This window comes from Theropithecus gelada, chromosome 15, assembly GCF_003255815.1.
Source record: "Theropithecus gelada isolate Dixy chromosome 15, Tgel_1.0, whole genome shotgun sequence".
NCBI lineage: Eukaryota > Metazoa > Chordata > Mammalia > Primates > Cercopithecidae > Theropithecus > Theropithecus gelada.
In genome coordinates this window covers 44564857-44580692 of record NC_037683.1, presented here as the reverse complement: position 1 = coordinate 44580692, position 15836 = coordinate 44564857, and the positions used below count along the sequence as shown (strand labels likewise).

Here is a 15836-nt window from a genome sequence, read left to right as displayed (position 1 = left end):
GCCCGGGTGGGAGCGGGACCGCCCACTGCGGCGGGCCGGGACCTGGGAGCCCGCGGAGGCTGTGCGCGGGGCTCCTCCCCCGGGGCTGGGGTCGCGGCGCCGGCAGCTGGCGGCCGCGCAGCTGCAGCCTCAGCACCTGCCGCCGCCAGACGGCGCGGGCGCGGGCGCGGCCCGGCCTGGCCACCCCCTCCGGCTGCAGCCGCGGCGCGGGAGGCGGAGCCCGAGCCGAGCCAGAGCAGCGCTGCTGCCCGAGCCTTGGCCGCGACCGTGCCCGCCGCTGGGCGGGGCCGCCCCTCTTCGAGAGCGTCAGCCCGCTAGGTCCTTGTCCGCGCGGGCGGCACCTCCTCTGCAGGTAAGGGAGGGGTCCCGGCACCGCAAAGTTTTGGGGAGACTGCCTGTCCGCACACCCCGGGCCTGCGCCTAGGCTTCCTCCGCGCCGCCCTCCGCCTGCACCACCAGTCCCGGGTGACCCGCGCCCGCCTCCGGTCCTCGTGTCCCTAAGCCCGGCTCGGGGGCGCGTCCGTAGGCTAGCTAAGGACCTGCCACCGTGAACTGCTTGCACAGTAGCGATGTGTGTTTAAGTTTCCGAGATCTGCATGGTGTAGTGAGTGGAAAGAGCGGCAGCGCTGGAGGGGGAGAGACCTGGGTTCAGGTGCGGCCGCGGCCAGTGCCAACTTTCTGAGTGACCTCAGACCAACCCTCCCTGCCCGTCCTCGATGGCCACACCTGAACCAGAAGGGGTTCGCTAGGGACGATCAGCTGCAGTGCCAATGCCTGTGTTGTCATTTTTTGAGTAGAGGGGCATCCCTGAGTGTCTCACCTCCAGAACTCATGGCAGGTGGAGAGGAATGACCCACGGAAGTGAGTCTTTGGGGTCGCGTCGCTAACTTGCAGCAGCTTTGGCTGAGATTTAGGAGGGGCGTTGAGTCAGCCTCGGGGAGCAGGGGATACTCCGAGGGTTAGGAGTCAAGACTCTGGCTTCTGGTGGCTCCTCTGCCATCCACCCACCGTCTGTGTGACCTTGGGCAAGTGCCCCCTGCTTTTGCCACCTATGAAATAGGGTGGAAGTCGTGTTCACTAGATGTTCGCTGTCTCTTTCAGCTGTAAACTCTGGAGAAGCGGAACCTCCGGTTCTCTGCATTTAGTCAGTTTGGGTGGAGGCAATATTTCACCAAGAATCCATCTAGCACTTGCAAATGAGCGTTTAGAAAATAAAGGAGGCATTTGCAGTTTGCTTTGGAAGTCCCAAAATAGGCATGGGGAGGATTGGTGAACGCTCAGCTCGCCTTCTTCAGTGCTTTGGACCATCATGAAATATTCAACAACATAATGATTTGTTTTCAAAGTGACTTATAGATCAGGAAGCGTTTCTGTTTGTGAGTCGGTTATTTTTGTAAAAACCTCAGAATGGTTGTTTGGGGGGAAAAAAATGCACTGTACTAGGGGTCCTGACCTAGAGGCCAGCATCTACTTGTTTCTAGTTTAAGATGATTGTTGAGATGATTTCCAATCGAGACAATTTCGGGCATCCTTTGGTCGGTGTTGAGTGTGCGTACGGTTAAGGAGCCAAGTTCATATTTTCCAGGACCGACGCATTCTGGCACAGCCACAGCAGAACAAGCACGAGGTAGTTAACTGTGTGATGCTAGAAGGAGAACTTTATTCTTTTGCCCGATATCTTGTTCCCCTTGTGCTGCAATTAGTGTGTTGCCAGTGTGTGGGTGAAACGCGTTACCATGAAAGGATTCTCGCAGAAGTGATTTTATGATTTTATGTCCTTCCTCGACATCCTGGTTTTAAGTTTCAAGCATTATGAAATCAGAGAGCTGGTGAAGGTGTGCCTGGTGACCAGAGCAGAGTTGTGGTACTTGTTTGCCTTTCCTGAATGAGACCCCATCCTCGAAGCTAATTTGTCCAGAGCCTTTTATCTCTCTGATGCATTCAAATGCCACCAGTCTTTTCCCTCTTCATTCTCTATTGGTTCAGCAAGCACTTTCTCACTACTCATTCGGGAGGCACAAACATGAAAATTACCAACAGGCCCTACCCTCAAGGAGCTCAGGTTCTGGTGAGGAATAAAGAGGCTTGTGCCACAGGATCTTCATTCTGGGCTTTATCGCCTGGGATCCCTGTGAACACTAAGGAGGGTGAATTCCAACTGGAGATATTGGAGAAGGCTTTACAGTGGAAGGTGGAAGAAGAGGATTTCAACAGGTGGTGAGGAATAGAAAGGCCATGTGTAGGTCAAGGAGCTGGTACGAGCAAGGAACTGGTGAGAGCTGGGAAAGCATGAGACAGATGAGAACAGTGAGCCAAGTGGAAGCACAGAGAAGGCAGAGCACTTCAGAGAAAGGGCAGCAGGAAGAGGCTCTGGAGACTCTGAACCTGGGCTGGAATCCTTGCTGGCTGTGGAGTATTGGACCTCTGAGCCTCACTTTTTTTTATTTGTGAAAGGGGAATAATAATAATTCCAAACTCACAAGATTAAATGAGATCATGTGTAAAAGTGTCTAACAGGGTGTTTCCATGTGATAGGTGTTGGATAAAAGTAAATTCTTTTTATCAGAGGGTTCATAGGCATGCTGAATAAGTGTTTGAAGCCACCATTGGAGTAAATAGTGCTTTTTGTTTAAGCATGTGCATTGGTTTTGAACCTCACCACCAGCAGAGAGTTCTTGTGACAATGTGATGTGTACTCGAGGTGCCTCCTGATTCAAGGGGCAGGGGCTTTTTGTTATTTGGAGGGTGTTCAGATCAGATACTAACATCAACAACAGGCAATGCCCTGTAAATACTGTTAGGTGGTGGGAGGTCACAGAAGGCTAATCAGAAGTCTCAATCCCTGCCTCACACAAGCTTATCACTATGTGCTCAAGAACCCAGGTTGGTTGGGTGGGGGGTGCAGATTTGACAGTCAGACACAGCTCTAAATATATCAGCTTTGTCCATATAGCTGGGAGCGGGGTAATGGCTCCCTTCTGTCTTAGATTTGCAATGGTTTCAAAGAATAGGACACTACCTGGGCAGCATAGTGAGACCCCCATCTCTACAAAAAATTTACAAATTAGCTGGGTGTAGTGGGTTTGCACCTGTGGTCCCAGCTATTTGGGAGGCTGAGGTGCTGAGGTGGGAGGATCACTTGAGCCTCACTCAGACTGCAGTGAGCTATGATCATGCCACTGCACTCCAGCCTGGGCAGAAGAGTGAGACTCCATCTCTAAAAAAAAAAAAAAAAAGAGGACAGGAAGGTGAAGAATAACATTGCAATACCTTATGACCCTGTGTAGTACCATGTAGCATCTATGGTACTGTCCTTCATTTTTTTTCAATCAATGGTTATTCATAGAACACCTGTTGTCTGCCAGAAAATTGTTCTAGGTACCTCAAGAATACATTGAAACAAAAGGCAAGGTCTCTGCCTTCCTGGAGTTTATATTCTAGTTGGAGAAAATAATGAACAAGTCATTACATAAATAAGGTAATTACAGGGTGTGCCAAAGGCTGGGAAGAAAATAAGCGGGGAAATGGGAGAGAAAGTAGTAGGAGTGGGACTCCATTGGAGGATAGTAGGAGTGGGACTCCATTGGAGGGCAGGCCTATCTGAGCCAGTGAGAGCCGCAGGAGAGAGGGAGCCAGTCTTGCCTGGAGCTGGGTGAGGGTCAGTGCAGCTCTGTATCTGTAAGAGGTAGGGTAGGGTAGTTCTGTGTATGAGAATGCAGACTCTGGGGCCACACCACCTGGAATTGAATACTTGCCCCTTGGCTAACTAAATGTATTACACTATCAGGTTATTTAATCTTTAAACTGAGCTTCAGTTTTTTCATCTGTAAACTAGGCATAGTAACAGTACCTCCTTGAGAGGGTTGTTGGAGGACTGAATGAGTCGATACATATAAAGTACTTAGAATAGTGCCAGTTATATAGTAAGCACCAAATAAAATTCAATTGAGGGTGAGAGAAGGAAGAAACTGTTCCAGGCAGAAGGAACAGCAAATGCTAAGGCCTGGAGGCCTGAAGGGGCTTGGTGCATGTACAACTAGACAGGCTGTGTGTGCAGGTATTATCCTCACAGTTATCAGGGAGATTCCTGAGCAGGCTCTCTGCCCCTTCAATACAGAATTATATATTTTAGGAATTTTGAAGAAATGACCACCCACGGCACTTTCACTTGCAGGATCAGGCCGAATAGTGTGGTGAGCTGCTGCTGCTGCTGTTGCTTTGGGGACATTGCACAGTAGATCCTTCTTTAGGATCTCTTTCCCTCCCTCCTTCCCTGACCCCAGAGGTGCTCATTGATGCATAAAGGGAAAGCAGGAGTGGAGCTGAGCCCCTGGTGCCACCAGCCCTGGTACGAAAGTACTGGCTCTGCCCGCTTGCTGTGGGGTACCATGCAGCCATCATCCCCTCCTCCTCCGAAGCTGGAAACTACAGCAGGGGAGGCTAATCATCTGTGCCATCTCCCGTGTTCCCTCCTTACTGAAATCTACTCAGTAAGAACCAAGTGACCTTGCCCTGTAAAGTAACAGCGACCAAGCCCTGTTATTTTTACTTCCAAAATCTCTCTCAAATATGCCCCCATCTTTCCATTCTCTCTGAGCATCAGGCGTCGGTGCTGTATACTGTAAAGTGTGGCTCTGATCTCATCGTGCTCCTCAGAGCCTTTCAGTGGGTCTTCCCTGTATGGATACTGAAGTCCCGAGTCCTCAGCCCAGCAGGCATGGTGGGCTACCTCCATCCTTTCTCTCACACCCCCTCCTCTGCACCTTGTCCCCACTCTTTTTTTTTTCTTTTCTTTGTTTGTTTATTTGTTTTTTTGAGACGGAGTCTTGCTCTGTCACCCAGACTGGAGTGCAGTGGTGTGATCTTGGCTCACTGCAAGCTCCGCCTCCCGGGTTCAAGCAATTCTCCTGCCTCAACCTCCTCAGTAGCTGGGATTACAGGCACCTGCCACCATGCCTGGCTAATTTTTGTATTTTTCCATAGAGACAGGGTTTCACCATATTAACCAGGCTGGTCTCGAACTCCTGACCTTGTGATCTGCCTACCTCAGCCTCCCAAAGTGCTGGGATTACAGGCATAAGCCCCCGTGCCCAGCTCCCCCACTCTTAATACCCCTGGCCTCAGGTCTCTAGGCCTTTGCTCCCCCGTCTAGCCCCTCTGTCTAGCGTGTGCTTTAGCCTTGGTGGTCCTGCCTATGCCTGAAGGCTAAGCTCAAATCCTACCACCCCTAGGAAGCTGTCTTCCAGATCCCCTCATCCCAGGGATTTCACTATCCCCTGATACTTGGTACCTCTCATGGAGAAGTCATTGCTGTCAGCCTTGAAGGATTTTGTGTGCGGTTACTTGTGTATGTGGCCACAGCTCACAGAAAGCCCTTGGGAGGGCCGGCACAATGTCCTTCTCCTTTATAGCCCACAGCCCTTTTCACAGAGCCTAGCCCTAATGCAGGTCTGTACTGGATTGACAAAAGCCTCTGATTTTCCCGAGATCTGAAATGATTTGAGTCAAGCCAGAAGCATGAGGCTGATGCTTAGGGGTTGCATATGGTTCTCAGCTGAACTCACTCGTGGCGTTCTGATCCCTCAAGATGTAGATCCTTTGTTTGATGATGGGTTGATGCAACCTCCAAGATGAATCTGAGTTTCAAATTTAGTCTTTCAGTGTGCCTATTTTAAAGGAATATACTATGTAAAATTTGAACCTTGAAGCTTTTGACAATCATTGTTTATATTACAAAAGCATTCTTTAACTGTAAAAAAGATCAGTATAGAAAGCTTTCAAACACCAAATATACCTATGCACTTAATACCATTCAATGTATAAAATTTTGATTTATCCACAGTGATTGTAGTTGTACTTTACTGTATCCTGAGATATACACTAAACTTAATATATGTTCATGGAAGCAGTACTAACAGTGGCTTAAATTTGTTTTGATAACTACAGATTACATTATGCAGGTTTGCAAATCTGAGACTTTTTTTTTTTTTTTAGTTAACTGTCTGCCTGAAGGACAGTGGGAAGCCAGACTTGGTGCTTGGCAGATTGATATGAGGACAAAAGCCATTATTTTCATTAAGTGACACAGTGTTTTCAGGAACTCACCTGATGTTTAGAGACCTTTTTGCCAGCAGTTAAAAGTGGTTCAGGCCACCAATCATTTCTCAAGCTGGCTGCTAAATGATATGTGCCCTTAATATTAGTTGTTTTGGTGAAAAAAAAAAAAAAAAAAAACACTAATTACAAGTTGGAAAAGATAAGATGGTAAATTTAAAAGTTCTTTTGACCTCTTTCAAGGAATGATCTGAGAACCTCAGCTGCTTCAGTGAAAGGGTGATACGGCAAAATTTCAAAATCCTGAATGGAAAGAGCTTCAGAGGAATTCATCTGGATGCAACAGTGCATCATTCTCTGAGATTTTTGACTTAAGAGAAGACAGATGTGCAGGCAGCTGAGAAAAGCTGTGCTTCCTGTTCTCTGAGTGTCTAGAATATAGGGTGTAGGCTACAGTTTGTATTAAAACCAAAGATAACAATCCCACCTCCCCTGCCAATGGAAACCCCTGTCTGATGCTGACTTGTGGCCATTCACATGTGAAGCTTCTGAGTTACTGCTTTGTTGTTTTCTTTGCTCCAATGTAGAATTCAGAAGGATGCAAAAGGAAAAGCAATTATTAAAAATGAGGATGGCATGTATTTGTTCTTATAAAAATAATTTATTTGGTAGCTGCAGTCTCTGTTCTCTCTGGCTTTCTCTGGAAAAAGACGCCAGTCCAGACTGTCCAGGGCTCCCCTGGTACCTGTGAATGTGCTGTTAGTTCCTGGTCTGGTTAGAAGATGATGTCTCTGTGGAGATACATACTTGGCCTCTTTCTTTACCCCTGGGGTGAGGGACATTTTGTGTATAGGAGATGGAAGAATAGATGGTCTCTTTCTCAAGCTCATTCCTGGTTATTTTCAGTACTTAGCTCTTTGCAAAAGCTGCGTAATAAGTGTCTTAGTGAGAGTGTGCCTTGTTTATGTGCTGAAAACCTAGATTCACACATATGTTTCCAGATATTTTAGCTACCAGTCATAGACCCTCAAACAAGACCGCCAGCTCCGGAGATGATCAAGTACAGCCTTTGTGTGGTGCAGGAATTCCCCTAGCATACCCAGCCTCCCTCTGCTTGGACCTGCCAACCCCCACCACCCTCCTATTCCATCCTCCGTTGGCTCTGGTTATTACAAAGTTCTTCATTATTTGAAGCCAAAAATCTTCCTCTGGGCAATGTTTGCCCCATTGGCCCAGATCCTGCCCTTTGAAGCCCCACACAAAAAATCCATTTCTTCCTCCCTATGACAGCTAGTTAGGCCACTTGGACCTTCAGAGACAGGGATCAGGTGCCCACATCTTCACTTCTTCAGGCAGGATGCCCACTTTGTCTGGCCCCCTGAAAAGCTAAGAATGGGACACAGCTGTGCAGGTGGGGGTCTGATCCTCCCAGAGAGGAGCAAGCCCACTGCAGCCTCACTTCAGAGTCTGTATTTGCGTTAGCACAGCCTGAGGCCAGTTAGCGCCCGGTGGGTCCTCCTACTGGGCTCTGCACTGGGCCACTAGGGAACTGCATGCTCTTTGGTGTCAGAGAGCCCCGAGTGTCCTGGCCCAGTGGTTGACGTGGGGTGGCCCCAGGTGAGTTAGCCCCCTCTCTGGGACTCAGATCCCTCATCTGTCTGACTACTTCTTAGGTGCTATAGTTTTTCCTGTGGATGCTGTAACAAATCATCACAATCTTGGCTTGAAACAGCAGAACTGTATCCTTTAACAGTTCTGGAGGCCAGAAGTACAAAATCGAGATGTTGGTAGTGCTGCTCTCCCACTGGAGTCTCTAAGGGGAATCCTTCCTTTGTCACCTCCAGCTTCTGGTGGCCACTGGCATTTCTTGTGGCTGCCTCACTCCAGTCTCTGCCTCCCTGGTCACATTGTCTCCTCCTGTCTGTTTCAAATCCTCGTTTCACTCTTATAAGGACACTTGTCGAGATTTAGGGTCCACCTGGATAATCCAAGGATAAGCACCTCATTTAAAGACCATTAATTTAATTATAGGTGTAAAAATCCTTTTTTCAAATAAGATCACATTTATAGGTTCCTGGGATTGGGACTTGGAATTTTTTTTTTTTTTTTTTTTGAGACTGGAGCTCGCTCTGTCACCCAGGCTGGAGTTCAGTGGCATGATCAAGCTCACTGCAGTGCTGATCTCCTGGGCTCAAGTGATCCTCTCACCTCAGCCTTCTCAATTTCTGGGACTATAGGAGCACACCAACTGGCTAATTTTTAAATTTTATTTTTAGTAGAGATGAGGCCTTGCTATGTTTCTCAGACTGATCTGGAACTCCTGAGCTTAAGCAATCCTCCTGCGCCAGCCTCCCAAAGTGCTGGGATTACAGGTGTGAGCTACTACATCCAGCCAAGACTTGGATATCTTTTTAGGGTGGCTGCCATTCAACCGTGGGCTCTCTACTGCCTCTACTTTTGCAACTCCCTTTTGTTTCTATTGTATTTGAACCCAGCTCTCCAGGGTCACTGGCCTCAGATCCTCAGGCCACATGTCTTCTGTCTCCTCCTTCCTTCAGCATCCTGGCTGCTGCTCTGAAGGGTGCCAGGGCTTTTCCAGTCACTCTTCTTGTACAGATGTGGGTGGGGCCCTCAGGGATTAGTCTGCCTAGGAGAAAGCTCAGGTCTTCCTGGTGCATACCCTCATTTCTACCAGCATGCTGTGGCTAGTCAGTGGAGGCTTTGTCAGTGGGAAGGAGAAGCTGTGGCTATTAAAATATTCATTGCTGGTTCTTAGACTTAGGGAAGATCCCACAGTGAATGTGCTCTGGACAAAGAAGGGACACATTTTCCCCCTAATTTAGACTGAGATTGGCTCACTGAATTTGAGGGAAACTATTTATATTCTCAGTGCCCAAATACTCTGTAAAAAATCAGGAAATGCTCCTTAGCAACGCTGTAAGAGCGTAGTAGTATCATCTTCTTGCCCTACAACTAGCCTGTTTCAGAAGTTCCATGGTCCTTTAAGTGTGATCTCTAATCTGCTGCTGGTTTCTGGGCTCTCCAAATGCAACTCCCACTAAAACGTGCTTTTCTCCACAAAGGGAGTGTGCTGCTTTCTTTGCAGTTGACTTTTCAAGCACTGGGGGAAAAAAAAGTGCCGAGGGGCAAGCAGAAGAGCTGGGTCTGGTGAAGCTGGTAGTGGAGCTGAGGGAAAGCAGGGGGAGGGTAGTGGCCTGGCAGGGTCTGGATACTGAGCAGCTCCAGACTCTCTGCTCATTGCTGCCCCCAGGATTCCTGTCTGATGGCATCCTCCTAGATGCTCCACTCATTTCAATGTGCTTTGCTAAGAAAGGCCTGTGTGGGGATGGGGGCTGGGGAGGAGAGGTGGGGAGGGAGGAGAGAGATGAATCAGACAGCCCCTGCCCCACCCGCGGCTGGAAGTAAGTCAGTGCTGGGCAGGGTACTGCGCTTTGCAGAGACCCTTGGAAACCTAGCAAGGGCTGGCCATGCCTTGCAGGGAGATCTAGGAGGGCTTCTGGGAGGGACTGGCATTTGAACCGAGCCCTAATGGGTGACTAAGAGATAAAGAAGAGAAAGATGGATAGAACAGTATATCCAAAGTTGACCTCAGGTGGCCCCCTTCCTGGTCATCATCCAATGGAGCTGCACTGGAAGAAGCTCAGGTGTGACAGGGACCTTAAGGACCATCTAGTAAGGAAGATATTCAGACTGCACTGCTTAGAGATCTCCACTTCTCATTTCTCTTGCTGGGTTTAAAGAACAGTGATTTTCCATTTTGACAAGGCTTGTTTGGTGTAGCCACTTCAAAATATCCCCACACCAAAATATAACGCTTTGTCTGGGATATCTTTTCCAGACTGAGGGAGCCTTCCCTCCTGCCCCCTCATTTCTGCAAGGCAATACTCCGCAGACTGTGTGCTCATGGGGTGTTGCTGTGTAACTTTCCGCACTTGACTATGAGCTTCCTGGGCAGGGACTGAGCCTTGCTGCTCATTCAATACAGAGCCCGGAATGAGGCTTGAGGGGTACAGTGTTGACTGATAAAATGAATGAATGCATGACTATGACAACTTCCTTAGCTGCATCTGGCTCCCAGGTGTCTTCATTGGTCTCTACAGTCATCAGTAGTGTCCTGGCTAAGTCAAGAGCATATGTGGGCCTCTGTGTTTCTCCATCTTATATTCTCTCCTGGAGTTGGTTTGCTGTATCAGCCAAGTGCTAGCAGAGACTCAGGGGGTGGTGCCCCCTCTCTGCACTTTGAAACGATGGGGAGGCTGTGGACCTAATGTCCAGCCCCTGGAACTGCTGCCTGTTGTTCTGGGACATGGCCAAACTGACCTGGGAACTTGCTTACTCGGGCCAGCTGGCTCTTCTTGGTGCCTTGTAGTCTTAGTACTAGAGCCACAGAGGCAGGAGGGTGCAGGGGGAAGCGCCCAGGTGACTCCATCAGGCCTGAGTTTACCAGCTGCATGATCTGAGGCCCGTTGTTTACTTGCTTTCTTAATTGATTATCTGTGCATGTTAAACTTACAGAAAAGAAGATACAGGGAATATATAATGGTCCCTGTTTTCCACTTACACATGGTAAATATTCAATAAATGTTAATATTCTTTTTATATTATCTGAAGGGCTGTCATGGAGAAGAGAGTTAAAACTGGTTCTATGTGTTAGAGGCTGTCTGGAACAAAGTTTAATTTTGCCTCAAGTTATCATCCTTTCCAAATTTCATAAAGCCCCCCAGTGTCCTAATTCCTCAAGCTTACAGCATTCCTGACATCTTTGTTTCTTATTCTCTTCCACCTGCAAACTACCACCACCTCTCTGTGTGAATTTGAAGGTTGCTTCCCCTTGTCTGGGCCTCAGTTTCCTATCTGTGGACTAGGTTATATCCAAGGTCCTCTACAGCTTCGACACTACATTTAATTTCACAACATAGATAGATAATCCATGTCTTAGACTGTTTTGTGTTGCTATAACAGCTTGTTTGGAGGTTCTAGCAGGGGAGCACAGCTACTGGTATACCCTTGACTGAAGACCAGTCCTCCTCTATCAGGGATGGTCATCCTCTTTGCCCAAGCACGCAGGTTTGGGAGGGATGCACATGGAATGGTGAGGGAGGAAGGGGACATCTGCCTAGCCAGCCAGATCAGCCGAATCAACCCTGGTGACTAGTGGGGTGACAGATGTCACAGCCAGATCGCCCTCACTTCCATTTTGCTATAACAGAATACCACAGACTGGGCATTTATAATAAATAAAGATTTATTGGTTGTGGTTCTGGAGGCAGGGAAGTCCAAATCAAGAGGCCTGTATCTTTCATGAGCCTTCTTGCTGTGTCATTCCATGGCAGAAAGGCAAAGAGAGGGCAAGAGGAGTGGACGCAATCCCACAATAATAAATCCACTCCCGCAGTAACAGCATTTGTCTGTCCATGAGGGTGGTGCTCCCATGTTCCAAACATCCCCTATTAGGCCCCACCTCCCATCACTGCCATTTTGGGGATCACAGTTTCAGCACATGAACTTTGGGGGATATATCCAAACCATGGCCATTCATTATTTGGAAAGTGATGTTCTAGGCCCCAGAGCAAATACAGATGGAGTTACAGTCCTTGGCCTTATAAAGGTCACAACCTAGTGTGGGGACAAATAAGAAGTCAGCATCATGAATGCTATGGTAGGGGATGAATGCAGGACTGAGGGATCCGAACCGGAACAGGGAGAGCCTAGCCACTTGATCAATGTATGGGCCCATTGCCCTCAGGGAGGAGCTGTCTAGAAATGTTTGTCACTGCATAAAAACATGAATGATGGAGACCAGGGCCTCCCAGGTGGCACTAGGATTTTTTGCTTTGAATTGGAATTATCAGTATGGAAAATCCCAGCAGAGATGACCTATGTGAGGGACCTTCTTTCCTCTCTTAGTCTCCTGCCTTCCTGGAAAGAAAAAAAAAGTATCCAAGTCTTCAGAATAGATTGACCTTTATGTACAGAAGCTCTTGGGACACGCAGCTCAGTTTAACAAGTACTGTTTGTGTGCCTGAGAAATGTCTGGAAAGATGCAGAATCACATGTGTAAAGAGAATTAATCTATCTTTTGCCATGATTGTGTTCAGAAGCTGATTTTCAAAGACAGTTTCAATTTTCCTAGCTGTCTGGGTGACAGTTAGATGCGTACAACCTGTGCACACTCATCCCTCTTTTGTATTTAGTCTGCCCAATTTAATTTGTTTAGATTCCATAGGCTTTTATTGATTGCCCCTTAGAAGTTTAGCCTAGTGTTGACAGCCTAGGGGTATGAGAGACATCATTAGCCAGAAATTTCTTTTCTAGCTGGACTAATAAGTCTGATACCCAAGAGTCAGTGAACAGAATGATCTGTTCATTGGGGATTGCTGAGTAAATTGGTGTGAGTGCCAGGATTTCTGCCCCAGGCTGAGAGATCCGGATAGATGGATGCTGAAGATAATTCTCCAGGAAGTCTTTTGGAGGAGTCTGCATTGGAGATGCACCAGGTGGGGATTGCATGCCAGAGTGGAGATGCAGGGGGAGGGGGCCGATCAGCAGGTGAACTTAGCATGGGTATTCGGCTTGAGCTAACTTTCCAGTCTCATCCTCAACTCGTTGTTCTCGTGCCTTAATAATGAAAACGTTTATTCAATGCACAAGGCTCTAGCAGGCCTGGATTTTTGCTTGTGCTATTTCCTTTGCTTAGCCTCTCCACTGCCCCACTCCATATACCAGTAAAACTCCTAGTTATTTTTCAATTCTGGTGTTCTTCTGCTGTTTTGACCTTATGACTTTGCCTCTCCTGGCTTCTCATAGTGTTTTGTTTATACAGTCATCCTTCAGAATCCCACAGGCGATTGGTTCCAGGACCCCACTGCAGATAACAAAATCCATGGATGCTCAAGTCCTTTATATAAAATAGTGTGATGTTTGCATATAACCTATGCATATCCTCTTGTATACTTCAAATTATCTGCAGGTTACTTATAATACTTAATAGAGTGTAAATGCTATGTAAATAGTTGTTATACTGCATTGTTTAGGGAATAATGACAAGAAAAAGTCTGTACACGTTCAGTAGAGGCACAACCATACATCTTTTGCCCAAATATTTTCCGTTCAAGGTTGGTTGAATCCATGGATGTGGAAGCCACAGATAGGAAGGGCTTGACTGTACTTCTGTTTTAGTTTGGTACCTGGAGCATGACAGACGCCCAAGAGATATCACCTGAATAAATGAATAACTGAATAAATGACTGGTTATTAAGTTCTGCGTCTGACTCACCTGCTGGAACTGTGAAATGTTTCCTGGGAGAGGAGTGGAAGGCACTGAGATGAAAATGTGGGTGACAGATTCAGAGCAGGGAGACCACTGGGCTGCTCTTGGTGGTGGGGTGGGGGAGATACCCTCTGGAGGGAGTGTAGGACATTGACTTTTATTTATTTATTTATTTATTTTTACTTTAAGTTCCGGGATACATGTGGAGAATGTGCGAGTTTGTTACATAGGTATACGTGTGCCATAGTGGTTCGCTGCACCTATCCACCCATTACCTAGGTTGTAAGCCCCACATGCATTAGCTATTTGTCCCGATGCTCTCCCTCCCCTCACCCCACCCCCCACAGGCCCCGGTGTGTGTTGTTCTCCCCCCTGTGTCCATGTGTTCTCATTGTTTAACTCCCACTTATGAGTGAGAACATGCAGTGTTTGGTTTTCTTTTCCTGTGTTAGTTTTCTGGAGGATGGCTTCCAGCTTCATCCAGGGACGTCGACTTTTTGATGAATAGAAGCACACAATAAAAATATTCTCTAAGATATACTACAGACATTAAACATTCGGGGAAAAACCTGACTCTGGAATAATCAAAGAACTACAAATAAAATCAGCAATGAAAGCAAGGAAAAGAACTGCAAACAGACGCCCCCTTATAAATCTAATAAATTAGGGGTGACTGAGTAATTGGGGGAAGTAATTTTCTACTGACTGAGAGAGCATAATTGGGATAGCCTTGTGGGGGGCCATTTGGCTGTATCAAAATCATTAAAAACTTGTATAGTCTTTCACCCAGCAGTGCCATTCCTAGGAATTTATCCTATGAGAATAATTACAGATGTACTATCAGAGATGTTTATCTCAACATATTTGTAATGCAGACATCGAAAATAAACCAAATATCTAGCAATAGGGGCTCAGCTTTAAAAATGGCACTCTTATCTATGGCAAATAAAAAATAATGTTGTAGAATAATAAAGACACAGGGAAGTGTTTACAGTGTGTTTTTCAGTTTAGAAACCAGCATATATGGTAAGTTCCCAATTATGTTGAAAATGTGTCTTTTCACACAAAAAGACTAGAAGGGTAATTAGCAACTTATAGCTTTTAGTGGACAATTTTTATTATCTTCTCTCTAAAAAAGAAAACTTTCAAAATTTTCTACCAGCCACATGTATTACGTTTATAAGAGAGGGGAAGCAAGTGTCAATTAAGAAAAAGAGAGAAGCTTTTGGAGAGCATTGTTTGAGCATCACTAGGTGGAAAACTAAATGGGCACATCATTTATCTTGCAAATTCCAGACAGGTAGTGTTTTCAGAAGGAAGAGTGGTCTTAGGTCCCTTTGTGTGAGTATATTTATAGAAGTGAAAGCTTTGGGAGAAGGAAATAGATTGATTTTTTTTCCCCTTGAACTTTTGAAATTATTTTTTCCACTCCATTTGTAATTGAGCCCAGGGAGCTATTCTTATTTCTTCCTTTCTTGGGCACTGCGTTAGACCTAAAAATGTTAACTGGCTTAGGATGTGGGTTTTGCTAAAATGATTCCCCTTGAAGTCTTCACTGGGCTTTCTCATGCTTAAAAGTGGGGTCCCACAGAAGATCACTTTCTACCTAATGCACTGTGCTCCTGAATTCTTTGGCAACGTTGGGGTGGTCAGAAACCACTCCTGCCTTATGGTTCTGGACCCCATCAGCCACATGTGAGGGGCTCAGGAGTATGCACCCGTGTTGGCACTGTCTGTTGGAGAGGTTTATTTAGGGGCCAATCTGGCATCACCTTATCCTGTGGACGTAACATTAGTCTGCAGAAAAAGAGATCAGAGCTGGGTAGAATCTCTTTAAATATTAAAGATAGTGATGCCTTTTGCCACACATCTCCAAAGAGCTCTGAGCGTTTCAGACATTACCTCATCGTTAATTTTCACAGTGTTCTTGGGTGAGAAGCTGATGGCAAGTATTCCCCGGTCTCCGTGTGGGGCAGAATATAGCAAATTTTAGGTAGGTAGTAGGAGTTCCCCTGACTAGATATCAACTGGTAAAAGAAAATGGGGGCATTTTTTGGGCATCTTCTTCACAGTTGTTCTGCATTACTCAGAAATGAAATTGCCTTCCTGCATTTTGCCCCACTAACACTTATCGAGTGTCTACTGTGAGCAAGGCACAGTGCTGACTACTGCGGCTAGGAGCGAAATGTAAATGTCCTTAGTCCCACACTTAGGGCCTTTGGTGATCTGGCTTCTTCCACCTGCCACTTGTACCCCGATACCTCCGCCCTACTTCACATACCTTTTATGCCTCATCGTCTTCATCCTAAGCTGAACCTTTGGTCTTCAGGGTAGCCCAGTGCCATCTTCCTTCTGTGCACTTTATGCCCTTCCCCAGGTGCTGCCCCCATTGCCTTTCTCCCTACCCCTGCAGGTCTTACTTTCCTGTCCTTCATGCTCTGCTCACCTCCTGCACAAAGCCTTCTCTGATAGCTCACTCTACTTTATCCAC

The 15836-nt window shown here is 46.8% G+C and overlaps 1 protein-coding gene across 1 annotated transcript in view; it reads left to right on the top strand.

Annotated features, from left to right (window-relative positions):
* The first annotated feature begins 257 nt into the window (after positions 1-257).
* FRMPD1 (FERM and PDZ domain containing 1) overlaps positions 258-15836 on the top strand; it is a 100130-nt gene continuing 84551 nt past the window's right edge. The window contains exon 1 of the mRNA XM_025360041.1: positions 258-352. The gene's annotated coding sequence lies outside the window, so the exon portion shown is untranslated. The remainder of the gene's footprint in view (positions 353-15836) is intronic.